This window comes from Globicephala melas, chromosome 11 (genome assembly GCF_963455315.2).
Source record: "Globicephala melas chromosome 11, mGloMel1.2, whole genome shotgun sequence".
Lineage (NCBI taxonomy): Eukaryota > Metazoa > Chordata > Mammalia > Artiodactyla > Delphinidae > Globicephala > Globicephala melas.
Window position 1 is genome coordinate 73,110,710 of NC_083324.2, and position 27,245 is coordinate 73,137,954.

A 27,245-nucleotide genomic window follows, 5' to 3' on the forward strand; every position below is an offset into this window, starting at 1 on the left:
AAAAAGGAGCTCTCTTAAACATCAAGATTGTCTTCCAGTCTAGATTCACATTTTAGAAATATTAAACCTTATGAGAAGTCCATATTAAATATAAACAATTCAATAAAAGATCTCATGTGGTTAAAAACACAGTTCATGTGACTAAAAAGGAGTGGGAGATTTACGGGAAGCATGTAAAAAAGAAGTGAATTTGTATAAGCATTTCAGAGTTTATAAGGGGTCTTTCACCTGTATTGGCTCACATATTTCACAACCACCCTCTTAGGCATGTATCTCCCCCCTATTCATGAAGAAGGTAAGAGTAAAAACACTGGGTGAAGGTAACAGATCTAACACAAAAAACAGGCTTTGATCCCAGGTAACCTGAAATACTCAGTCCATCTACATACATACTTTTAAAAAATTCACCTACCATTTTACTGCCATAGTTTTAACACACTAAAATAATATGGAATTACTGAGAAGTTGTACACATAGTAGCCAGGGGACTTGTCATTAAGTTTTCTTGGAGACTGATGACTTTAAAAGTTAAGTTCAGGAATTCTTTGCTTAAAAGTAAATCTTAGGCAGACGGATAAACAACTATAACAAAGTATAACTATGGAAATTGGCGGGGGGAGGGACCAAAGACATCTGACGTTCAGAACTACAGTTTGAAAATCACTAATTTCATCCAAATCCCTCATTTTTCAGGTGAGGATACTGAAGTCCAGAGGGGTTTCTTGAACTGCCCAAGGACACATCACTATTTAGTGACACAGCTGGGACTAAAACTGAGGTCCCCTGACTCCTGGTCCAGAGTTCTTTCTACTATCCCACAAGGAACACACAAATAAAAGTTGATTATAATTAACTCACAAGACCTCCACAATGTGTCTGTCATAGTGAACTTTGTTGTGAAGTATCTGTCTATGCCGACTCACAGTTTAGCTGTAAAGAGCTGGGCTCTGGAATTCAAACACAGGCTCTAACACTTACCAGGTGACCTTGGGCAAGTCACATCACCTCCCTGCCTCAGTTCCCTCATCTTTAAAAAGGAGATTAAAAATACTCCTCTCATAGGTGACATCAAGTAATGTATACAAAGCACTTAGGACAGTGCCTGGTACCTAGAACGCACTCAGTTCATGATGATGACGATGATGATGAAGAATCCAAGCAAAAGTATAGCTTCTTGAAAACATATCACAAATATTATTATTAAACACATATACTCTCAGGGGAAGAATATTATGATTAGGAATAGTCTTTTAAAGATTCAGAAACAAATAATATGAATAAAGTAAAATATAAAGGATTCAGTCATAAAACTGCTATAGCATTTGAAATAGCAAAAGTACACTTCAAGATTTTTAAATAGTTTATATTTATATAATATTTTATATTTACTGCCCTATGAATTCAATGAACACAGCAGTTTTTCAGCAACTAGTATATACTATAAGCCAGTTAGCACGTTATTTTAATATTCATAACCTTATTTAACCTTCAATATCCACTATCAGTCAGATTCTATCAGAGGCAGTAGTATAATGCAAGAAAAACTTACAGATCCATTCCAGAAAAGTAAGAGACTCATCAGTATCACCTATTAAGTGGGAATGACACGTTTGGATAAATGAGATGGAGCATTAGTCTGGAACACATCAAGTGCCCATGGAAACGTTGGTTCTCCCTTAGCAGTAGTATGGTGTTGTTTTGTACAGGGAATATACTGTAACCAGATCAATATAGCACCATTACTGGGGCATACAGTATTATTTGTCAAAGAGAATGATCTTAGGTAACAGTGTCTATTACACTCTATGCTGTTTCACAAATTAAAATATGTGTAAACAGTTTTTGCAGATTTACTGGTGGTAGTCCGTAGACAGGTTGAGAGGAAATCAATTAAATAGTTAAATGTCTGTAAAACAACACAACAATTTATGTAATTCTCATGTGAAGCCTCCAGCGATCCTGGGAGGAGGTGGGATAAGGTTAGGTGCTAATTCTGTTTTACTGATGAGGAAATTGAGACTCAGAAAAGTTAAATACCTTAATTGAAATCACACAGAGAGAATTAGGGCAGAAAAGGGCTACATCTAGATTCTGAAATTAGTTTTAAGTGCTCTTTGCACCTATACACAATGCATCTCAGAACATTAATATCTCTCCAGATCCATTATTCAATAAACTTAAGGCTAGAGCAGCCAATATTTATTGAGTACATAATTCTTATGTGCTTCGCTGCACCCAACACACATCACATGGGTTACTTCATTTAACCCTCAGCAGTAAGGAATCAAACCAAATGTGTTTGACTCAATAAAATATTTTATCCACTACAGTATAAATTCAATTAATACAATAAAACATTAAGTTGAATTATTTTTCTTTACTATTTAGGTGAGCCATCAGCAAAACCAGTCTTTAATATAATAAGTAGATTTCTAACTAATTTCACTATTCAACCTCACCATAAAGTAAAACGGGTATTATTTTCAACAAGAATACTCAATGTTCTGATTTAACTGGCATGGCCTAACTTTCTTTGCAGATTCCTACACCAAAAATCAAGAGAGAACCAAAAATCAAGGTGCCCAAGATTTCTATCCAATTATATGGAGAAAAGTAGAAAATTTTAATTACCTGTGGCTTAAATGGACAGGTCACTTGCTGGCCTTATTCCAGATAGCTCGTCTGTTATTTAAGCACATAAGCAATAAAGTTGTCACTACTTTAAAGCAAGTACATTTCTCAGGTTGCAGTACATTTAATCCTCCTAAAATCATATATTCCAAATTTCAACAAGCCTGAAAGGAGGGTGACCATATTATTAAATAGACCCAACTGGAACATTTTTGAAAATGGAAGTTCTATTAAGAATTATCCTGAGACAAACATAGACTCTAAACCATGACTGCCCCAGAAAAAGCAAGGTATACATAAGAGCAACCCATTGTGATTTGTGTGTTATGGGTTGCTCTTTGTATATGCTTAATTCGTGAGCTGTAAGTTTTTGTTCCAGATCCAAGGGTTATCATCAGCCTTGAGACCAAGGGGACCACTTCACAAACAACAGGCCAGAGTTAAGGGTGTGTTATCTATAAATAAAGGGGTTTTTTTTTTTTAGTTTTTCTTTCAAACTTAACTTTATAAACATTTGCTTGAAAAAAACCACTCTATGTATTTCAAAGAAAGCTATCATGCAAAATATCGCCAAATTTCAGACTTATCTCTTCAAAAGTTTTGAATACCAATAACCACAAAACTACTTCTGAAATGGCCCAACGCTCAGTTTTCTATAATTTATCAAATTGTTTTTTATACAAAAAGTTAAGGAAAAAGCACCATCTTTCAAACTGAAAAAACTCAGGAGTAAAAGAGTTGAAAGGTTTTCACTGAAAACTGACTAAAGTGATAAAAGATAGTGGAAACCCACAGTCACGAAACAGTACAATGATTAAAGGAAACTCCACTTAGTATTATTATGACTCTCCAAACAAATCTGCTGTTAGCCGTACAACCTAGGAGTCAAAAGAATGCTTTGCTTTAATTTTCAAGCTGTAAGTAAGTATTAACAGACCCAAGCTTTGAACTACAGTATGTGAATGAAAGGCATTATTTGAATATAATTATAATTCCCTAAAGCAACAAATGTTCTAAGAGTTGGCTTCTCTGACTTAAAACTCAACAAAATCAAGAACTGGAAAAGGTCTCAAAGGCTAGATTCTAGACCTATGCTGTCCAATAAGGCAGCCACTAGCCACATGCGGCTATTTATATTTAAGTTAATTAAAATAAAATTAAATACCTCAGTGCACTACTAGCCACACTTCAAGGCTCAAGAGCCACTTGTGTCTAGTGGATACCATATTAGGACAGCACAGATTACAGAATATTTCCACAAAGATAGAAAGTCCCATTGGACAGGGCTGCTCTAGACCTAGGCTGCTCTAGATCTTTTCTTGAATATTCCCAGAGATAAGAAACTTGCAATAACACAATGAAGTGCACTTTATTTTTGCAAAGTAGTAACTATCAGGAAATTATTCATAACATTCAGTGAAATCCAGCCTCTCGAAAACATCCACCAGAAATTCCATAAGTTCCATCCTCAATTTGGTTTTCAAGTAAATCTTTACAGAGGTAATTTAATTCTGTTTCCAAAGTTCTGTCCTCACATATAGTAAAACCCTACGTCCTCTCCTCCTAGATAAATACATCCTCATTTCTCTGGAACGAAGTTTAAAGTTTCTAAAGCCTCACGGAGTTAAGCTCATTTATCCACGTGTACGTTAACAACACATTTCCAGGATCGCCTCTGAGTGTCAGATATTACATTCCACTGCCCCTATAAAACTCCACACCAGTTTCTTGATTTTTCCACTTAGAAAGCCAGGTCACAGTCATTCTGAATTCCTTAAACAGGGAGATAAAAATGACAGGTAATTGACAGCTAATTGATCAGTGCCTGGAGCTTGTTATAAGCATTAACCTGTATTACCTCATTTAATCTTCACAATTCTGATCTAGGTTATTACTATCCCCATTTTACAGACCAGAACACCCAGCCAAAGACACGCTAAATAATTTCCCCAGGGGTCACAGATGTGGGCTCACCCCAGAGAGAAGGGAGTCGATCTTTTACTTTTCCTGGACGCTACACTTCTACTAACGCTACCTAACTCTTCTTCCACCTCGCCCATAAAGCTACAATTTCCTTGTTTAAGAATTCTTCCCCCCAAAACACGACCTAGATGACACGCGGAAGGTGCTTCTGAACACACCCAGCGACGCCCGCTCCCGCTCGCCCGCCCAGCTCCCCTGGCCCCACGCCCACCCGCCTACGGGGAGGAGTCAAGGCCAACTCCACACGCCGCGGGAGAACCCGGCCGACTCGCGGGGCCAGCGCCTCCGGAGACGCTGCTTCTGTGTGTCCCTCAGCCTCCCGCGCTAACGACCGGGACCCCCGACGGCAGCTCCCGGGGGCAGGGGGGCGGGGCCCAGACACGCAGGGCTCGGCGCCTCTCCCGGCCCCCAGCCCTCTCCCCCGCCCGCCCCCGCGCCTCCCCCGGTCCCCCTACAACCTCTGTTCTAAGAACACTTGTAGACCCGGCTGCGCGTCCCGCGTGGAGAATGTGGGGATAGAGATGGTGCGGTTTCTGCGGCGGCGGCCCGGGACACGCTTGGAAAGGGGCGGGGTAGGGGGCTGAGAGAGTCTAAAGGGAAAGGGTGGCCGGGCGCGGACGGGGGGGCAAGATGGCGTGAGCCCGATTCTCTGTGGGGCGGGGGTGGCGGAGGTGGAGGAGGGAGGGCTACAAACACCCCCGCCACTCCCGACGCGGACGCTGGCGCATGCGCGCTCGGCCAGGTGGCGCGCGGCCTCTTTTCTCTAGGCAGCCACTTCCGCCACGCTCGCTGGGGGCGGGGCGTCGCGGAGCGCGCCCGTCGACGCTTTCCTTGCGGCGTTGGTGCGGGCGGTGCGGGCGGTGAGGGCTGCGCGGAGCCGGGGGCGGGCGACCCTGAGCCACGCGGCGGCCGTTAGAGCGGGGGCTGCTGGGAGATGAGTGGGGATGAGCTGAGAATCGGAGTGTGTTGAAGGCCGTTCTTGGACTCTTTAAGAATGAGCTGAGAGGACTAGGGTTTTCGAGGGATTTAGTGACCGAGGCTGGAAGTTTGTTTTCAGCTTCAGGGCAGAGATTGACCTCTGTAAACCTTGTCCGCAGTAGGGGTGAACCGGGATCTTACCCGGACGATGCAGGGAAACGGAGACATCAGAAAGGCCCTCCTCCCCTAAAGGACCGCGGTGCAGGGGTATGGATATGCGACCCTTTCTGGGACCGTGAAACACCCCCTCTTACGCCGGCCCTCGCACATCACCTCTCCCCATCCTTCCCCTGCGCAAAGTCATTCCAGAGGCAGTGGGAGATGATAGTCTGCAGCGAATTTTTCCCTCCTATTCATTTTACCAAGCTCAAGCATTTAATGACCACGTTTTTATTGAAAACTATTTGCTATTTCAAGGCTTCTGAATGGATGACTCTATATTTATTTTTCCTTAGAATTTTAGCCTGCTTCTCCTTATTTTAAAATCTTGCACTCCCACTTTTGAGCTGTACATCCTGTCCTCTCAGAATTGATTGATACAGATGTATTTCTTTAAATAATACAATCATAAGACAGTGATTTCAGTTGCTTTCATTATTTTACGTGGTCTTGTTATTTATATTTTTAACATTCTTTTCAGCTGCTCAGGAAAGAAAACTATTACCCGCTTAAGTCCATGCCTATGACGTCAAATATTATATTTCAGAGATTCAACTACTAACCCTCATCAAGTCTTTTTTAAGCATTATTACTTCAGTTATTTTCTTGCCTCTATGAATATTTGTGTTCTGAAATAATCCCTTCCTATTCGCTTACATTGTTTAAAATAGCAACTTATTTGGTTATTTCGTCTGTGGATTGTAGTTGAGTCTCTTGTTAATTTTGCTTTTAGCTCTCCTTTAATCTCCCCAACACTTAAATACTTGCCAAATAAAGTTCCAAAAGAATAAATTTGTTTAGGCTGTAAAAGCTCACCATAATGTGTAAATCAGGGCTCAATCCACTGATGGGCAAAGTGTATAGGGGAAGAAAGTAACAGAGAATCGTCATAATTTCTTATGAAGGAAGACTGGTTTATACAATAGTTGAAAAGCCCTTTCAAGTACATTAGCAAGAAAATAGAAGAAAATTAAGAAAAATATTAATAGTACGTCTAAGGAAATATAACTGGAAGGAGATCCTTTCAAGTAAAATTGTGTTCAGTCAGTGTTGCCGTACTGATATTTTCATGGGACTTTTACCTGCATCACATGGAGGCCAGATTTGACCTAGTTTTTCGGGACAGAACCCAGACCTTACTCTCAAGCCACTGGTGTCTAACCTACATATAATCACACACAGCAGGAGTTAATCAAAGTGTGCCATGGAGAAGGGAAACCGAGTTAAACAGGCCCTGGTAGAGGGAGCTCAAAATTTCACTCTTAGGAAATTGTGACTTGCTGTTGGCGGAGATCTTAGCTTTGCAGTCCCATGAGTTATCTTAGTGTTCCTACCTCCTGGAATCTGTTAAAATCTATTTTAAAAATTTGATTTAGTCATAGTTTTGTTTGTAGTTTGAGAGCACTCCTGCCCACAATGGGTCAAAAATATTCTCCATTCGATTAATATCAAAGATCCTAAGTTATCAATGCTACTAAGATATCTTCATTGTAACAAAGCTAAAGCAGTGGTGCTGAAATTAAGACATTGATGACTACCACCTCTCAGAAAAACACGTGATTTCCAAGGCATGTGGAAAAAACACATCAGGAGACCAAGTGAATTCATCACACCACAAAAATGTCTTCATCCCTTGAACAAAGCCATTAAAGGAAAACGAAGCATTGTTACTGTAGATTTTTACATTCCTCTGGTATAATAACCTTCATATAGACTGACTAATGAAAACAGAAAGGGTACATATCTAAGCAAAAATGCCTCTTGGCATCTTAGAGGATGACTAGATTAGATAATGAAAGAAGGCTTAATCCTCCAAATAATAGCAGAAGCCATGCCTAGTATGGCGCCATCTCTGTGATAAAGTGGTTTCTTCTCCTGTGGACGCCAGGCAGACAGTTTACTCCAGGTGACCTGCAAATTCTTACTCTTTTGTGACCCATGACTGTCATGTATTAGGATGCTTGTGCAGGCTTTTTCTTTTCCTATTTATCAATTATTTCACCCTTTGCTACATTTGCTATTCTAATGTTTAAATAGTCACCATGGAAATAAACCAGGTAGAATGAATATTGTTTAGAATTGCATATTGAAATTGTTGCTATATTCAGTTAATTTCCTAATAGTAAGAACTCTTTTTCAATTGCAATCTCGGGGTATCTTGTTTTATCTTTAGAACGAGGAGTTCTGACCAAAACAATTATTCAGCTCTGTGGTACCTGGGCAAGTCATTTTATATCATGGATCCTCAAGTTCTCATATCTGTAAAATGAGGTCATCAAACCAAATGAAGTAAAACCTGTAACCCTAAAACTCTATGCTCCTTTAAAGTAGGAATAACCAAAAGATGAATCTTAAAGGTGTACAGAATAATTTCAGCATTTATATTTATGCTACCAAAAATTATGTGACTATGCAGGACTCTTGCTTTAGGCCAACTTGGATCAACTGATGTTATGTATTTCAAAAGAAAGCCCAACATGAAAAGATATATATTAATCAAATTTATTGACACACTGGAGGGAGGATGTATCACATAACTGTTCAGAGTGTAATCAAATTGGCTTCCCATACCTTCCAATTATATTCATATGTTTTGAAGTAGGAAGAGCAACACAGTGGTGAGAGAAGAAATGCTAAGAATTGCAGCACTGAGCAGCTATAATCATGAACCATCCTCTTAGGAATCTCTCATTGCAGGTTTAACACTCCAGGATCTTTTAAAATTAGTGCTTGGCTGCTAGAAAATGATCATTTTTTAGACTTAGATGGGAAGGGAATCATAGAATATCAGGGTTTCATGGGGCCCCTGAACTCTCTAGACATATGGAAACTTAGTTGCTCCCTTTCCTATAGAATCCAATATATAATACCTCTTGTACTAGAAACGAACAACTTTTACATTTCTCCCCTTGAAAATAAGGTCTATTTGCTGAGTGTTAGTGATAGGTGCTAATTATTTCGTTCATTCGACAATTATTATGATGGGCCTACCATGTGCCTGACACTATTCTAGGAGCTGCAGATATAGCAGTGAACAAAACAAAACTCCATGCCATCATCAAACTCACATTCTAGAAGGAGGAGTTGCACAATAAAATAAATATCCAAATTGTGTAATATGTTAAAAGGCTATGAGTGTTAGAGGGGGAAAATTTTATACAGCAGGGAAGGGATTATGGAATGAGAACAAGCAGGAGGAATAGGAGAACTGTGATATTTGTAATGGGCAAGCAGGGTAGGGCTCACTGAGGAAGTGGCATTTGAATAATGACTTGAGGAAGAAGGTAGTTGTAGATATCTAAAGAAAGAGCCTTCCAGACAATGAGAACAACCCGTGCCAAGGCCCTGTAGTGGGAACGGGGCTGGTAAGTTGCAGGAGTCACCAAGAGGCCATTTTAGCTGAAGAATAGTGACCCAGAAAGAAGATAGAAGAGGTCACGGAAGAACTAAGAGACCAGATGGTGGAAGGTCTGTGTGCCTGGGACTAGGAGGCTGTTAGCAGAGAATTGACATGATGTGGTTAAGGGTTTAAAATGATCACTCTGGCTGCTGGGCTGGAAATAGTCTGTAGAGGCACAGAGAGTAACCAGGCAAGAGATGACGGTAGCTTGTATTAGGGTTGTTACAGGAGATTCCATGAGATGTGGATGGATTCTGGATATAGTTTGAAACTCATTGTGATTTACTGACAGATTGGATTTGGGATTCTAGAGAATGAGAGGAATCAAGGATGACTCTCAAGGGTTCTAAGTGGAAAAATGAATTTGCCATGAACTGAGATGGAAAGGACTGGGGATGGAGTATGTTGGGTGGGTATAAGAGATCAAGAATCCAGAGACTTCCCTGGCAGTCCAGTGGTTAAGACTCTGCACTTCCAATGCAAGGACCGCAGGTTCCATCCCTAGTCAGGGAACTAAGATCCCGTATGCTATGTGGCCGCGGCCAAAAAAAAAAAAAAAAATCCAAGTGTAAGAGATCAAGAATCCAGTTTTAGGCATAAATAAGTAATTAAGTACAGTGTTTGTATTATCTTTAATGTTTTTGCCATCATAAGTAAGTTCTTACGGAAATGAAGGGAAGTTTGTATTTGTAACTCTTTTAATAATAATTTAATTTCTAATCCTGCTCACATAATAGAGGTCCATCTAGACCTAACATAGGTCAAGGAATATTTTATTTTTGCTTTAAGAAGAGGTGAGGAAAGCTAAACATTCCCTTGTTTAAAAAGAAAAAAGAAAGAAAAGAAAAGAATAACTGTTTTAGGGTTGTTTTTTTTTTTGGCAGGTGGTCTATCAATACCTGAAAATAAAGTCGAGAATTCAGTTGAGACAAATATACAGAAACATTCAATTCCCCAAAGTACTTTCATTGAAAAATTTAGATGTAAAACTGGATCTAATTCAGTGAATTATTTGAATAACGGCCTCCATTTTATATTATGCATATACATTTATTTTTCTGTGATACATGGAAACAGGGCCCAAAATGAATCAGTACCATAAGTGAAATAAACCACAGTATAGCTAATGCAGCCTGCTATTCCTAGTTCATACTCTGAAGTTGGATGAAATAAACCTGTATCGACTAAGGAATGCTCAGATCAATTGCTAGTGATCAGGGATTTATACCAAAAATTTTGACCAAGTTACTTTATTTTTAGTATTTCATAGATGCAGCATAAGGTATATTTTCTCTTTCCAGAATATACTTAAGACAACTTCATTAACCCAAAAAATATGGGCTTTCATGCCACTTATTAGCATAATTTATGACAAGGCTGTTATAAACTTCAGAGTTTTGTTGTGAGGATTGCGTGTAAAGTGAGAATGTATGTAAGGTGTCTGGTACATAACATGCACTGAATGCATCTTGTTTTTTATTAGTATTATTACTATTGAGACAATGACTCAAAAACTCAGTCTTGAAAAGTAATAGTGGAACAAAATGAGGAAGGATTATTTAGGCAGAGGGAGTAACATGAGCAAAGCCACAGTGTGTTAGAGGGAGTTGCAAGTTGTCCAGTATGATGGGATCACAGGGTGTAAGAAAGGAAGCCAGAAACTTGGGAAGGGCCAGATCATAGAAAGTCTTGTGTATTACTTTATGGAATTTGGACTTTATCTAATAAAAAATGGGGAAACTTGGAAATATGTTTTTTTAAGGACATGATTAAATTTGCCTGTTAGTAAGTTGGCAGTAATGTGCAAGAAATATTGGAAGGGTGAAAAACTGGAAGAAGTTAACAATTCAGGAAAGGGCTGATACAGGCTTGAGCTACGTCAGTGGACTAGGAAATGATAAAAGATGACAGAGGGAAGAAATACTAAGGGAGTGGAATTTATAGGACCAGTAACTAACTGGTAAGATATCAGGATGGACGTAAGGCAAAGAGGAAACAGGATGATTCCAAGTTTTCTCAACTTACTGAGAGGCAAGTTAGTCTTGGTAAGTTTAAGTTGACCATAACGAAATTGCAGGTGGCTATAAACCAGTAGCCAACTGGACTATCCAGACAGAATGGTGGTGATAGAAGCCAGAATAAAGTTTGGAGTTCAAGAGAGTAGATGGACATTTAGGTTTGGGAACCAGTAGCGTACAGCCTTCCACACACGTCACTTGGATGTAGCATTTAGCCCTGTTTCCAGCTTTGGCCAGAAAACATTCTCATGAGGATCTGTGGGCACAACTGAAGCCAAGAGAGACAATGAAATGGCCAAGGGAGCATGCACAGAACAAAGAGAAGTGAGTCAAAGATGGAATTCTAGATGCCCACGTTCAGTGGGAGAGGGAGAGGAAGAGCCTATGAAGGACACTGAGGAAGCAGTTTTGTCATGGAAACCAGGAGAGCAAGGAGTTTCAAAGAGAAATTAGAGGTACTAAAATAAGAATCAGAGTTAATTGGATTTAGCCAGTTCAAAGTGACCTTTTCCAAAGCAGCATAAAGTGGTAGGATTAGAAACTTGGTTGTAGTAACTTGAAAAAGGAAGAGTAGATAAGGAAGTTGAGAAATCAAGTGTGTTATTCTTTCCAAGAACTTGGTCTGTGAAGAAGAAAGAGAATATCTAGAGAAATATTCAAGGTCACAGGATAGATTTTTTAAGATTATGGCCTTGAGCTTTCCACGAGCTTTGGAGAAGAAGCTGGCAAAGAGGTTGAACACTTGATATAAAGGAGGGCCAATGGCAAAATCTTCAGGACATAAAGATGGAATTAGATCCTGGAAGAAATGGGAAGGTTTTTGATCAAGAGTCCAGGAAGTGGGATGAACCTTAAAATGGAAAAGGACTAACTGGAAGAAAAGAATAAGAACTTGAGGCAGTTCATACCCAATGACCCCAATTTCTCCCTGAAATGTCGGAAAGTAGGGATGCTGCCAAAGTGGGGATGATAGAGTAAAATGGGTGTGAGGTGCTAAAGTTTGGTTAAACCACTGTGAGGAATGGGAGAAAGATAAACAGGAGCTTGTTAAATGGAAATAGCCCAGGGTATATAGAGCAGTGGTCCTAAAATCTGGTACATCTTGTTGGAAATACAAATTTGGGCCCCACCCTACACCTACAGAATCAGGAACTCTGAGATAGAGCTCAACAATCTGCTTTCACAAGCCCTCCAAAGGATTTTGAGTTTCCCTAATGTTTGAAAATAACTTCTGCAGAACTTGTGACTTCCCCCAACTAGCAAGCAAATAATAAAGCACAAACTAGGCTACTCGACCATATTCTAGTTATTTTTTAGTAACATTTTTCATATCATAGTAAAACATATTTATTCAGAACAATATTGTTAAGGATTTTAAAAACTCTGCTGGTTTCTCTCTGGAAATGGATGTCATATAAGATTAAAAATCAGAACCAAGAGAATCCTTTCTTCTAAGTTCTACCAAGCAAATACTGTAAAACATTTTTTTTTTTTTTTTTTTTTTTTGCGGTACGCGGGCCTCTCACTGTTGTGGCCTGTCCTGTTGCGGAGCACAGGCTCTGGACGCGCAGGCTCAGCGGGCCATGGCTCATGGGCCCAGCCGCTCCGCGGCATGTGGGATCTTCCTGGACCGGGGCACGAACCCATGTCCCCTGCTTCGGCAGGCCCGATCCGATTTCTACATTTATAATAGAAATAATAAAATTGTTATTTACTCCATCAAAAGTATTCAATAACTCACCATATAGTAGCAGTTCTCAAATTATCCTCCTGCATTAGTATCATTCCATTCTAATTAATAATAGTGATCACTTCTCAATTCATGGGGAGAAAGTTTATGAATTGAATTTTCTCAATTTTAAGTTATTCTCCCATAAATTTTTCTTAAAACTTTGGCCCTTGTAACTGCTTATCTTGCAAAAAAAAAAAAAAAAAGCTAATAGATTACAAAAGAAGTGAACGAATAGTAAATGTTAATGAAACTTGAAGTTAGCCAGTCATTCTTAGTTCAATATTTTCTCTATAATTGGACACGTTTGTGACTGTGATTTTTATACTACATACCAAAAATATAGTCAGTTTCTACTACCATTGTTCCAACAATGTTGCCTTTGCTCAAATATTTGGAACCTAACTTAGGACTGCTTTCAGGATCTGGGGAGATGTTCTTTTGAGTACCTTAAACAATGGAAAAGCCAACAGTCACAATCTAGAAGAATCTTAAAGACGTATCTTACAGCCAGTAGGCAGGTGGGTGATCAGGCTGATTTATCCTGGTGTACCTTGCTTTAAGAAATATGACATAATATGTGGAAATCCATATTTACAATCTATAGGTGCAGATGACAGTGAGACATTTTTCTAATTAGCAATAAGACCAACCTCTGAAAGTCAATTTGTACAATAAACAAGAAATGGATCGTAGTAAGGGATATAGATCAACAAAACAAGCCTTAATTATAACCTGATTAAAATAGTATGTAAATAAGAAGAGAGGTTAGTTACAAAGCACAGAAAAAGCAGAATTAGAACAAATTGGCATAACACATTCCTGTATGGTGGAGACGAGTGGGAAATGATAAATGAGTCAGGCTATCAGAGTCCTAATATTCAAGAATTCAAATTAGGTAGCTAACTCTTCTTATCCTGATTCTGTTGTGACCAGCAATCTTTAGCTATTTTGGCTTCCATGAAGCTTTCCAAGAAGTAGGATGACCAGGCTGATAGGATGGTTCATTCCACCCAACAGTTATATTTCCTCATTACCAATCAATAACTCAGCATTTCGGTTTTTATGCTGGGTCTCTTATGAGTCAGGGTGAGTCAGCTCTGAAACAGGGATAATATTGCCTGGTGAGCGCTAGGGAGCCAAACCCCAAACGCCAGCTCCACTGGGAGCGACTAAGACAGCCCTCCTTGGCAACACCCCAACCTGGAAACCTGCCTTCCTTTCTGAACTCCAGGAAACAGATAAACGAGCATGTGATTATTCACTTCATAAAAGGATCATTTACTTTATGAAAGTATTTTGAAGCACAGGGAACTTAAAGTGGATGAGAAACTGAGAAATGACTTCTGAGTTCAGTTAGAAATCCTTTAACCTTAACATAACTAGTCTTGATGCTGTGGTGGGGTTGGAAATGTGAATGTCTTGAAGATCGTGCATTTGAGAGGTTTAGCCATTAAAGAAAGGAAGGAAGCAAGATGGGAGGTGGAAAGGGTAATGGTGCAAATGCAAAGAGGTTTGGTTCTTTTGTTGTTGAGTTCTCCCCCCACCCCCATGAAAAGGATGTTAGATCAGGAAAAAAGAGAGAAGGAGCCAATAGAAACAGAGATATGAAAGTCATTGGGTAGAAGAAGAGGGGCTGAGTGGAATCCAGGCTCCCTAAGAAGACTGACTTTGGGGGGCAAAGGGGTCACATCGCATCTCTGGGAAAAACTCCTTTAAAATTCCTCTGAGGGCTTCCCTGGTGGCGCATTGTTTGAGAGTCCGCCTGCCGATGCAGGGGACACGGGTTCGTGCCCCGGTCCGGGAAGATCCCACATGCCGCGGAGCGGCTGGGCCCGTGAGCCATGGCCGCTGAGCCTGTGCGTCCAGAGCCTGTGCTCCGCAACGGGAGAGGCCACACACACACACACAAAAATTCCTCTGAAATATAACATTTAGGTACTTCTTTTAAATGCATAGCTTTATGACTATAGAATGGCTTTAGACTCTCTTTCCTCTCATCAGTAATCTCTCAACTTTTTATTTACCAAACGTGAATTAAGTGCCTCTCACAGTTAAAAGAGGAAAAAAATGTGACCCCATCCTAGAGGAGCTTACACTCTAAGAGGCTAAATGGACTTGTAAACAAGTCATTGCAGGTCTTATAAAGGCACAACGTACTATGGGACCATAGAGAGAATGAGTTTTACTTTTTAAATATTTAAAGAATACTTCAAAACTATTTAATTCACTTGATTAATGGCTTTCCTCTTCACCAGGCTCCAGTCCCAACCTGCAGGTCCCAGTGTAGTTAGGCTTTTACAGTGTCTTCCAACCAGTTAAAACAACAGGATGTCATTTGCTTCAACACTATAGATGGCACTACACTCTCTAAGGGATTCAGAATTATGCAGTATATAATCCCTGCCTTAGAGAAATCTGCAGTTCATTTGGAGAGACAAAGCTAATAGAACATTCTATTTTTTGTTCTTTATATTTAAATAATTTCCTTATTAAAGAGGGAAATAATTAAGTTATACAGCCCCTGTAACAAAATTCTACCATATTCCCCAGACAGGAGACTTTAGGTGGTGGGGGGAAGTCAGAAGAAAAAGAAGGGGGAAAAAAAGAAAAAGAAGGGAGACCAAGTAGTTGTCATTTTTTTAAAATAAATTAATTTATTTATTTATTTTTGGCTGCATTGGGTCTTCGTTGCTGTGCGCGGGCTTTCTCTAGTTGCGGCAAGTGGGGGCCACTCTTCGTTGTGGTGTGCGGGCTTCTCATTGCAGTGACTTCTCTTGTTGTGGAGCACGGGCTCTAGGCACATGGGCTTCAGTAGTTGTGGCACATGGGCTCAGTAGTTGTGGCTCGTGGGCTCTAGAGCTCACGCTCAGTAGTTGTGGTGCACGGGCTTAGTTGCTCCGTGGCATGTGGGATCTTCCCGGGCCAGGGCTCGAACCTGTGTCCCTTGAATTGTCAGGCGGATTCTTAACCACTGCACCACCAGGGAAGCCCTAGTTGTCATGTTAATTGGAAAAAACAAAACAAAAAACCCTTTAAACTTTGGATCCATGCTCCAAGTTCCCTTTCATTTTCTGCAGTTTGAATACCACATGCCTAGGTGTCGATTTTTTTTGGTATTTCTTCTTCTTGGTGTCCTCTGGGATTCCCAGTCTGTGGATTGGTGTTGTCATTAATTTTGGAAAATGCTCAGTCATTATTCAAATATTTCTTTTGTCTCTTCCCTCTTTTTCTGGTATTCCCATTACAGTTATGTTACACCTTTTCTCATTGTCCCACAGTTCTTAGGTACTCTGTCCTGATTTTTTCCCTCTTTTTTTCTTTTTGTTTTTGGAAGTTTCTATTGACATATTTTCAAGCTTACTGAAATCTTTCTTTGTCTGTATCATTTCTGCTGATGAGCCCATTAAAGGCATTTTTCATTTTGATTACAGTGTTTTTTTAATCTCTAGCATTTTTTTTTTTTTTTTTTTTGGCTGCCTTGGGTCTTCGTTGCTACACGTGGGCTTTTCTCCGGTTGTGGCAAGCAGGGGCTACTCTTTGTTGCAGTGCGCGGGCTTCTCACTGTGGTGGCTTCTCTCACGGGCTCTAGGCACGTGGGCTTCAGTAGATGTGGCACACGGGCTCAGCAGCTGTGGCTTGTGGGCTCTAGAGCACAGGCTTGGTAGTTGTTGTGCACAGGCTTAGTTGCTCCACGGCGTGTGGGATCTTCCCAGACCAGGGCTTGAAGCCGTGTCCCCTGCATTGGCAGGCGGATTCTTAACCACTGCGCCACCAGGGAAGTCCTCTAGCATTTCTTTTTGATTCTTTCTTAGCATTTCCATCTTCCTGCTTACATTATCCATCTGCTCTTGCATTTTAGTCCACGTTTTCCATTAGAGCCCTTTACGTATTAATCATAGTTATTTTAAATTCCCAGTCTGATAATTCCCAAAACTCTGCCATATCTTAGTCTGGTTCTGATCCTTGCTTTGCCTCTTCAGATTGAGTTTTTAGCCTTTTAGCACTCCTTGGAATTTTTTGTTGAAAGCCGGACATGATGTATTGGGTAAAAGTAAGTGAGGGCATTCAATGTGAAGTTTTGTGTTTATCTGGCTAGGAGTTAGGTTGTGTTTACTGTTGCTGCAGCCATAGTGTCAGAGGCTAAAATTCCTCTAATGTCCTTATTTTTGTCTCCCTGAGAGAGTCCTTCTGTAGTAGGGTCTGAGGCTTGCAGTTCTTTTAGCTGTAATTGTTTGTTTTTATACAGGAATCTGAGTGACATGGTGGTGAAGTATGGGACAGGAGGTGTGTTCCATAGCCTATGATTACCTTTCAGGTTTTCAGTGAGTCCTGTGTCCCTGGGCTGTGACCTTCCTGAGAGCTCATCTTTTCCTCCCCAACTCCCTGCTATTAAGTAGGAGAGGAAGGCTAGAGGGGTTTGGAATTTGGTATTTCTCTTCCTCCAGGTATAAGGCTAGAGGGGGCTGGAATTAGGTATTTCCTTTCCCTCAGGTCAGTTAGATTCTGATAAAATAGTTTATCTTGAGGGCAAGCAAAGGCATCTGTCTCTCCAGTGTTTGGACAGTGGTTTGCCCTGCAACCTCAATTCTCTGATAGATCTAAGAAGAATGGTTGATTTTCAATATGTTCAGGTTTTTTCTGTTGTTGTGGGGATGGGAGAACGACAACTTCCAAGCTCTTTATATGTCGGACCGGAGACTGGAAGTCCACTCTAATTTCATATATAGAAATAATCTGTGAATATTAGAATCCTAATTTCTATCAGTAGAAGTCACTCTAGTATCCAATCATTGAAGGACACACTGTTTTTTGCTCAGATATAATTGTTAACTCCCCTGGACGCTGAGTCACCCAACCCACTTGAGCCCATATTTACTCAACTGTAAAATGGGGGTAATATCCATTCTTCCTAAATCATAGGCTTACTGGAGGGTAAACTAAGACTATATAAGAAAACATTTGGACAAGAAAGAAATGTCGCAAAAATTCAATGAAAAAGGAGGCAATTACTATGGTTCTTTACTTTATACTATAGCCTGTAAAAGTAAACATTTCAAAAGTCATGCACTATTTAATCCAAGACATTTTTAAACCACTATATTAATTATAAAAAGATTATTTGCTTTATGAAATTATTTCTTAATTGAGTAATTGCTTTAAAATTGAGATAGAGTTTAAACCTGAATATACATGATCAAGTGACAGGCAATTATAAAGCTTTAGTACAGAAAACCCCCATATTCTATTCTATTATGTAATCTATTATGTAATTATGTATATATTTTAATAATATATAATTATTATATATATTATTGAATATATTTGTTAAAATAAATATTATATAAAACAAAAATAGTTCCTATTAATAACTAAAATACCAGAGATTTTCAGTTCCATACTTGCTTAGGATTTTTTTTTTAATTTGTTTGTTTTTTTGTTTTATTTTATTTTGTCTAGGATTTAAAAATAAGCTTTATTGAGGCATAATTTGCATATCATAAAATACACTTATGTTTATTGTATAATTCAATAGTTTTAAGTAAGCTTACCAAGTTGTGCAACTATCACCATAATCCAATTTTAGAACATTTCATCACCCCAGTAAAATCCTTTACGTGCATTTACAGTTAATCCTTGCTTTCATTCCCAGCCCTAGACAACAGCTAATTTATTTTCTGTCTCTACAGATTTGCTTTTTCTGGGCATTTCATAAAAATAGAATCGTATAATATGTGGCCATTGGTGTCTGGCTTCTTTCATTTAGCATAATGTTTTCAGGGTTCATCCATCTTGTAACATGTATCAGTATTTCATTCCTTTTTATTGCTGAATAACAGAAATCATTGAATAGATGTACCGTATTTTGTTTATCCATCTACCAGTTGATGACCATTTGGGTCATTTCTATTTTTTGGCTGTTACAAATAATGCTATGAATAATACTTATACATATTTGAGTACAATTTTTTTGTGTAGATGTATATTTTCATTTCCCAATTCTACTCATAGGGATAAACCTAGGATAAGACTTGTTGCGTTTAATGGTAACTCTTACGTTTAACTTTTTAAGAAATAGTCAAACTATTTTCCAAAGTGGCTGCACCATTTAACATTTTCCTACCAGCAATGTTTGAGGGTTCTGATTTCTCCACATCCTTGCCACCATTTGTTACTGTCTTTCTGATTATGGGCATTCTAGTAGGTGTGAAATTGTATCTCATAGTAGATTTAATTTGCATCTCCCCAATGACTAATGGTGCCAGATTTGTGATACTTGTTAATATTCCAAGAAAGGCATATTGGCCATTTGTATACCTTCTCTAGTGAAATGTATATCCAAATCTTTTGCTAGTTACATAATATTCTAAGGAACCCAAATTAAAGAATTACAGATACACCATTTAGATTCAGTTTGATTTTTTTATTCAGGAATTACAAATATACATAAATATAATTGTAGTACAATTAATTATCTTTAACCTTGTAACATTAAATAAGAACAACAACAGAATATCAATATTGACCTGCTGAAGTCCTCAAAGGCAGGAATCTATCTCATCTTAGTATTTCCTGCATCTAACATTGAGCCCAGCACTGTGCCTAAAACACTCTGTGGGTTCAGTGGATGGTTATTAAATACTTTACACTTCGGTTTGGAAATTCAGAACGTGTGAAGTTATTTTTCTCCGTGGAACTTTGTCAGGGGTTCCACTGCGCTGCCTCCTTGGCTCTTGGACACATGCCAGTATAATGCAGTAGTTAAGTGTGCGAGCTATAGAGTCACATTGCCTGGCGTTGCGACTTTCTGTGTACACTTGGGAAAGTGACTTCGTTTCTTATATCAGTCCCCAGGCTCGTCACCTATTAACTCTACTTGCTGAATAGAGTTGTCATGAGAAGGAGATGAGGCTACCCACGTAAAGCTCTTAGCACAATGCCTGGTCAAAATAAGTGCTCAATACAGATTAGCTGTTACTACTGTAACTGGTTGTTAGAGTCGGAACAGCCAGACTTCAGCTATAGGTTTGATTAACAGAGAGGTAGTTCAGCTGCTTTTCCCCCTCAGTTTTCCCCTAAAATATACTTATATGTGTATACTTTCTTTTGAAACCAAAACACATAACAACACTCTCAATATTCAAAAGGTGACATGTGAACAGCAAAGTTTCAAAGAGATTGGCAACTAGATACAATATGGTAGCTTTATTACTAAACCTTAAATATTAGCAAATATTACTTTACCACAGTCTGTCATCATTCCCCGGGTTTATATAAAGCATTTTCTTTTCTAATTCACCTTAACTCTTTATTTTGAAATCAGGCAGTCCCTCAAAAGAGCTCCTCAAACCTGAACACCAGTTTGTCACCTAGAGTTCCAATTTAGGGCTTACCACCTTGTAACAGTAACAGCTGTCTTTTATTGAGGGCTTGCTATGTGGCATGTACTTTAATGCCCTTTTATCTCTAATCCTCACAACCACCTAGGAAAGGAGGTATTATTGGCCCTATTTTAGGTGCAAGGAAATTGAGACTCAAGGCAGTTATATAATTTTCTTCAGGCACATAACAAGTAAATAAAGAGTTTGTATTTAATCCAGTGTTTGTGTGACTCTCATGTGACTTGAGAAGAGGTGTTTGAAGTTTTGTTTACAAAAGCAAACTGCAAAGAAATTGCTAATTAGGGATAAAAAGTCAGTGAGGTACCTGTGACTGTAAGACTGACTTTCTGGGACTGAGTTTGGGTTTATGTGGGTAGGAATAATGCTTAGAAGAATTAGTGATTTCTCTTACACAAGTTTTTCCTCCTCTTCTCTCCCATTTTTCTACTGGCTCATCACCTCATCCCCCACCAGGAGTAGTTTGTTTCCTCCTCTCTTTGTCTTACCTGTGATAATCAGTGTCCTAAAGTAGGAGCAGAAATTGAGCCTGATCAGATCGGAGGCAGAGAGAAGGTCCCAGATTCCAAAGTGACTTCCTTTTTTCTTTTCTTTTTCTCTTTCTCTTCTTCCTAATTTTTTCTTTCTTCTATCTTCCCCTATTTCTCTCTTTCTTTCACCCTACAGAGAAAGAAAGGAAGGAGTAAGAGAAGTAGAGCGGGAAGGAGAGAGAGAGACAAGGAGAGACAGGGAGAGAGGAAGGAAGGAAGGAGGAAAGGAAGGAAGAAAAATTAGGAGGTGTAGGGGGTGGGTAGGGAAAACAGGGGAGACCCAGGGCAGTGGCTAGGTCTTGGGGTTCAAGTCAAGGTTTTCTTTCCTCCCTGCCTTGCCCCTTCCTTCTAATCACAGGTGTTGCCTCCAGTGATGGAACACCTCTAGTTCTAGTTAGTGGTGACTGAGAAAGAGGTGGTAATCTACTTGTCAACTGGTATTTGCTTGGCCTTTCAAGGATCTGCGTAAGACAGCCTCAGATCCCTAATTCCGCCTTGTGCAAAGTCGGATGCTCTCCCTAAGACTCCTCCACAGTACAGGGAGCTGATAATTTTGTGTTCACCTCTAGTTCTGACTTCCTGATGCGACTAAATTTGGCTTCTCCCCTTTGTCTTGTATATTCTTTTATCTCAAATTCTACATCTACTTACACTTGGAAGTCAGCCACTTTCCTTGACTTCTATTATTTAAAAATACCATTCTTACAAGGCCTCTTTGTGTAGAGTGAGCTTTACTGAAGGTAAGGAGACATGAAGAATTACAGTGCAGCGACACAGATAACTTTAAATGGAATACAATACATCCCTGTTTTTAAAATGCCTGCAGCTATACTAATGTCCACGATTTACTTTGAAATCCCTTTTTTTTTTTTTTAGAAAGATGAATTGCTGGAGAGATAGAGGGATGATAGATGTACAGGTGTGTGATAAAACACATGTAATAAAATATTAATGTAGAATATAGGTGGGTAAGAAAACGGGTGTTGGCTGTAAAACTTCTTTCAGCTTTGCTGTTTGTTTAAAATTTTTTCGTAATAAAAGATTGGAAAAAACAAAACCAAAAAAATCCCTTCTGTCTCTTTGCCAAGTCATTCAGCCATTCATCCCACTCTCTCCCTCTCCAATTCTGGATTGTCTCTATAGTGGGGAAACCCTGCCAAAATTTCTGTTTCTTTCTAATGGAAAGCAGTTCAGCTTTCTTTGTTGCATTATCTCCCACTAATCGTACTTTTATTGTCTTTTCACCCAGCTACTTAAGATCTTCTCCTCAACAATTCCTTAAGAATTCTTTAAGAGCAAGAACCATCTTAGATATTTATATAATCTTTAATGCATTTAATGGTGCCTTGCCCAAAAGAGATACTGAACACATTAAATGAGGGCAAAGCCTAAAAAAGTTTAAGTCCTGGCTCTCTCACTAACTGTGTGACCTTGGACTTACTGTATAACTTCTCTGAGTGCATTTCCAAGTTTCGAATCTGAAAAAGAGGTATGATTTTTTTTAAATGCCTACCTCACAGAATTGCCCTAAGAATTAAATTGGATAATGTGAGCTTTTAAAAACTAGAACCAGTAATTGAACTATTGGATAATGAAAAGAGGGCAGAACCTGTTTATGTGACTGACTGTTGGGGGTCCCTGCCTTTCTGGCTAACGAGCAACAGGAATTCAAAAGCCAATACATTTTCCTCATGTGGCCACTCAGCCTCTTCCAGTGGCATTCCTTCTCCTTTCCCGTTTCTAAGACTAGTGGCAGCCCTCTTGCCTGAGCTACTGTCCAGATGGTTCTAGTACTGTTACTGTCTGCAGTGCCCACTTGGCACAAACAAATCTCACGCATCCGTGTCAATCCAAACAGTGGTAATGGGGATACCCAACTTCTCTTTTTTAGCTTTAGGTTCTAGTGCCTTGGGTTCTAGCAGTTATTTCTGCAGCATCAAAAAATGTCCGATTCAACCTTTTCAAACGCTATGAGAAATAAATTAGGTAATGCAAGGTGTTGGTTAAAGTGAAAACAGTGTAAGCATCCCTCATCCTCTTCTAACTTGCCTACTTCCTTAGCTGAAGATTGTATTAACGGGAATTTAAAAATAATTGTTCCCTCAGCAACTGGCAAATTTTGCAGATGGCCTCTTACAGATCTTGGAGTTGCAGAAATTATATATCACAAGCTGAATTATGAAAGACCAGTCTATATCAGGATGTCTTCCCAGAGAAAGTCATCTGAAACCAACATTTAAAAAGAAGAATACAAAAGATTTCAAAGGGCCCTGAAATGGTTTCACCCAAGTTAGTTAAATACATATTAATATTTTCTATATTTCTTAGTGAATATTTTAGGAATTATAAAGCTTCTTATAAAATGCCAAAAGATAATAATCAGTTATATAGAGCATGTTTCAAAAATCTTGGACCTAAAAATCAATACTTAAGTATCTATTTAAGAGGTTCTTTGGGAAAGGCAGAAACGTAGATTGTTTTCTTAAAGTACCTTTACCACAATGTCTGCAAAACATTTTGGCAGAACTATGTGATTTTAAAAAGTAACCCACACTCACAGGACATTTTTCTTCTTAGGATTATAAAATACTTACAAGGATATAATCACAACAACCTTAGAGTAAGGATCCAAGTTCATTGTACTATCTGTGGCATTAACACAAAAATAGGATTGAAGGATTTCTTTTGTTTTATCTTCAGCGGTTGGCAGTGGGCTCAAGCTGTCTTCTTCCATACTTAATCATTTTGATTTTCCTTATAATCGATAGAGGTGTGTTTAATCTAGCTGACCAGTGTTAGAGGTGTAGTCTATTTGAGGAACCAGAACATCTCTGGCTCATTTGATCACCCCATCTTCATTTGCTTGTATTCACATGAGTATTTATTGGGTACGTATTGTGTGTCTTAAGGCACTGTAACAGATGCTGTGGATTCAGCTGTAAACAAAAACAGAGACACTCTCATGGAGCTGACGTTCTAATACATGTGTGGGTTGGCGGAAGAAGGAAGACAGATTATAAGGAAATAAACAGGTATACCAAATGGTGAACTATTAGAGACAGGGATAAAAACAACACAGGGGAAGGGACATAAGGGAGCCAACTGGTGAGATGTGGGGTGGGGCCAGAATTGCTGTTTAACATATACAGTCTAGGGAGGCCTCTCAGAGAAGGTGACATTTAAAGGATGAGGGAGGGAATTCCCTGGCGGTCCAGAGGTTAGGACTCTGTACTTTCACTGCCAAGGGCTCAGGTTCAATCCCTTGTCAGGGAACGAAGATCCTGCAAGCTGCCTGGCAAGGCCAAAACAAACAAACAAACAAACAAAAAAACAAAGGATGAGGGAGTGAACTATATAGATATCCTGGAGAAAAGTGCTCCACGCATAAAGAAATGCAAGTGCAAAGGACCCACCTTCTTGAGGTGGTCTCTTACTCTGAGAGGTCTCCATCCTCAATCCCTGCCTCTCCACCTCCTCTGTTCCCTTCCGTGGTGTTTCTCCTTCTCCCTGCTTAGAAAAACAGCCTGTGTGGGGTTTCAGTGGTGGCGCAGTGGTTGAGAGTCCGCCTGCCGATGCAGGGGACACGGGTTCGTGCCCCGGTCCGGGAAGATCCCACATGCCGCGGAGCGGCTGGGCCCGTGAGCCATGGCCGCTGAGCCTGCGCGTCCGGAGCCTGTGCTCCGCAACGGGAGAGGCCACAACGGTGAGAGGCCCGCGTACCGCAAAAAAAAAAACAAAAAAAAAAAGCAGCCTGTGTGGAAACCGGTTTCTGCTCCTCTCTCTATAAGCGCTCATTCATTCTTTTTGATAGCGTTGTTGTCAATTGACATTTATTAATTCATTCTTTAAAATATCCATGCAATTGAATAGAATTTCCAATTCTTAGGATATCTGTCAGCTACACACTAGGTATCAACATAACAAACGAACTTGATTGATTACTCACAATTTAACCAAAAAAAAGAATGTGAAATTCGTATTTTAGCCAGAGGAAGATTCTCAGCATTCCAGAACCAGAACATTGCATTTTGAAAGATTAGATTTAAATGCTCTCTTCATTAACGTATTTTAAGATCAGAAAGGCTAAAGAGTTACAGCTATAGGAATTAGAAAACTTGGAAAAGATTTCAAAATGTCATCCGGTTCATCCCCCTGCCTCTTGGCAAATCAATGTTGAAGCTGATCTAGGTCACTGAAAAAAATTTCCATTGAGAGAGGGTCTACAATTTCCTTTTGTAGTCTGATTTAATGAATTGAACTGATTTCAAAAAACATTAATTCACTTAAATAGCGCTTTTTGTTCATGTTCTTACCCCTGTTTAGAGTGCTTTCCTCTTCACCCACGCAAATTCTGCAATGATTTAATAACATTAATTCTCCATAAAACCTTACTTGTCCATAGAGCCCACTGCTATTTTTTTCCACTTCTGAACTACAACATTTATTTGACAATTAAATGTGAACTCTCATTCCTCTTATAAAGTTACAGATATATGTTCTATTCGACATTTCATTAACGTAAATATGGTCTCTCCGTTCATCCTGTCACTACCAGAAGGGCAGGAATTGGAGCCTGAACAATTGTTTTGCTTTAGCATAGTACTTCTTGTATACAATAAGCACTGATAAATCATTGTTCAGTTTTGCACTAGAGCTGGCTCATATCATTTTGCTAGAGCCAACTGTGCATATCCCTTTCCAACCCAGTGTTGGTGACATCATGTTGGTAGCTTAAGGTCAATTGTGATGGAAATATTTTCACGACAGAAATTGGCAGATGCTACAAATCAGTGGCCTGGGTTTGCATATGGCTTTACCATGTACTAGTTGTGTGACATCGGGTGAAATACCACTCTGCTTCTTAGTCATCTGATACTACTCTGCCTCTCAGTTTCTTCATCTGAAGATAAGGATATTGAATTATCTACATATTTCATAAAGTTGTTGTGAGTAGTATATGAGTTTGTGCATGTACACTACTTGGAAAAAATCCATGGTACATAGTAAATATTCAATAACTGATAGCTTAATTTTTATTAGATCATCCATCTACCTATCTCATAAATTCTCAGCTGCTCTGTGAAGCTTTCAAGGAAGTCCACAATATAACCATGCTTGATTTTTGCAACATCGTCTCCCACAATGCCTCAGCTGTATAGAGTAGGACACATTCTCTGCTGCCTCAGTGAATTCTTCTTCACCTACCCATATGATAAGGGAAGCTGACCACAGGATGAAAATCTCTCTCTCTGGATATTTACAGGAGAAGGGTCACTGGCTGAGAGATTGGGGCTGTAGCAGTAGCTGGTATGTTCTAGCATCCTGACTTCACAGGCAAAAGTTAAACCTCATTTTCCATAGAATCAATAGAAGAATATAAGACTCGGTATTATATTTAGTTATACTGCAGGTTAAATAGGCTTTCCTGGGCCAGGTGGGAATTTGACCAATATTTATAATACTGTTTTATGGGGAAAAAGTATTCCCAACTCCCCAAAATCCTTTTGCAAACAAAATTTAAGAATACAATTCTTCTGAATTGTATACTTGGAAATTAACGAACAGGTTGATTTTTCTGGGTTAACTGATTCACACAGGATTTGATTAAAACCTTTTTCTTCCCTAAGATCTTGAATCAACCAATAGAATAATTAACAGTATGTAAAGATAGGAAACATAATGACAGGTTTTCCAAACCAATCTCCAGCCCAACCCCAAACTGGGAAGCATATGTGCTTTAAGTTATAGACTTTGGCTCTCAGAACCATAGAGTTTTTTTAAATAGCTTTTTTTAAATATTGAGTAGTATCAAGAGGATTTTATAAAATATTGGTGAGTGTAAGGAATAGCAATACAATGAAAAGTTGTGTACCTACCACCCCGCATATGAGATAAAATATTACTTATATCTGTGAAACCCTGATCTGGTCTCTGATCCACTTTGGAGGTAAACACAAGCTTGAATTTGGGGGTTATTGTTTTCTTATCTTTATAATTTTACCAAATATTAGTTTCTCCAATATATTATTTAATTTTATATGTTATTGAATTTCACATAAATGGTATCATATTTAGCTAATAAGTCTTTAACAAGTGATTGTTTTCTTTTTGAACTTTAATTTGATACATGACATACCTACAGAAAAGTGTACACCTCATATGTGTGCTGCTTGATGAATTTCTGCAAGTGAATATACCCAGTTAACCTTCACTGAGATAGAGAAACAGCATTATCAGCATCCCAGAAGCCCCTGTTGGCCACCTGACAGTCACTACCCTCCTTTCTGCCTGGGGTATGCAGTATCCTGACTTTTAACCTTGTAGATTAGTTTTGCCTGGTTTTGAGTTTTTTTATAAAGAGAAATATACAGTATGTACTCTGTCACTTCTGGTTTTCCCATTCAATATTATTTTTAT

General features: G+C 39.1%; 1 protein-coding gene across 12 annotated transcripts in view; it reads right to left on the reverse strand.

Moving 5' to 3' along the window:
- Positions 1-5,204, reverse strand: part of SUPT3H (SPT3 homolog, SAGA and STAGA complex component) — a 448,516-nt gene extending 443,312 nt beyond the window's left edge. For 11 of the 12 annotated variants that reach the window (XR_009565771.1, XR_009565773.1, XR_009565769.1 and 8 more), the window contains exon 1: positions 5,073-5,204. The gene's annotated coding sequence lies outside the window, so the exon portion shown is untranslated. Of the gene's footprint in view, positions 1-2,631; positions 2,683-5,072 lie in introns of all 12 variants that reach the window. The other variant, XM_030870553.2, reaches the window with a different exon arrangement.
- Positions 5,205-27,245: the final 22,041 nt, after the last annotated feature.